The sequence below is a fragment of the Penaeus monodon genome, chromosome 21, assembly GCF_015228065.2.
Source record: "Penaeus monodon isolate SGIC_2016 chromosome 21, NSTDA_Pmon_1, whole genome shotgun sequence".
NCBI classification, from domain to species: Eukaryota; Metazoa; Arthropoda; class Malacostraca; order Decapoda; family Penaeidae; genus Penaeus; species Penaeus monodon.
In genome coordinates, this window is record NC_051406.1 from 9,867,964 (window position 1) to 9,868,216 (window position 253).

The following is a 253-nucleotide window of genomic DNA, read 5'->3' on the forward strand; positions in this document are numbered from 1 at the left end:
TACAATCCCGTTCGTACGTTACACCACCACCCACCCATCCCCACCCTTTCCTAACCCCCACCCCATTAAAAAAAAGTGGTCTCAATAATAACACGCTGCTCCCTAATCGGGGCATCTCTTTCTTATTTACGGAGATTTAAGGCAGTAATTTCAGAATTGATCACTTCTGTTTCATTAAACTTCGACCGTTTACAAGAGCCATTAAGTTAATCCTATCGACTATAAAGTACTCCACTGTATACTCGTATCTTCG

The 253-nt window shown here is 41.9% G+C and overlaps 1 protein-coding gene across 1 annotated transcript in view; it reads right to left on the reverse strand.

Annotated features, from left to right (window-relative positions):
• LOC119586192 (transcription factor EB-like) overlaps positions 1 to 253 on the reverse strand; it is a gene marked incomplete at its 5' end in the record, with an annotated part of 127,344 nt that overhangs the window by 123,898 nt on the left and 3,193 nt on the right.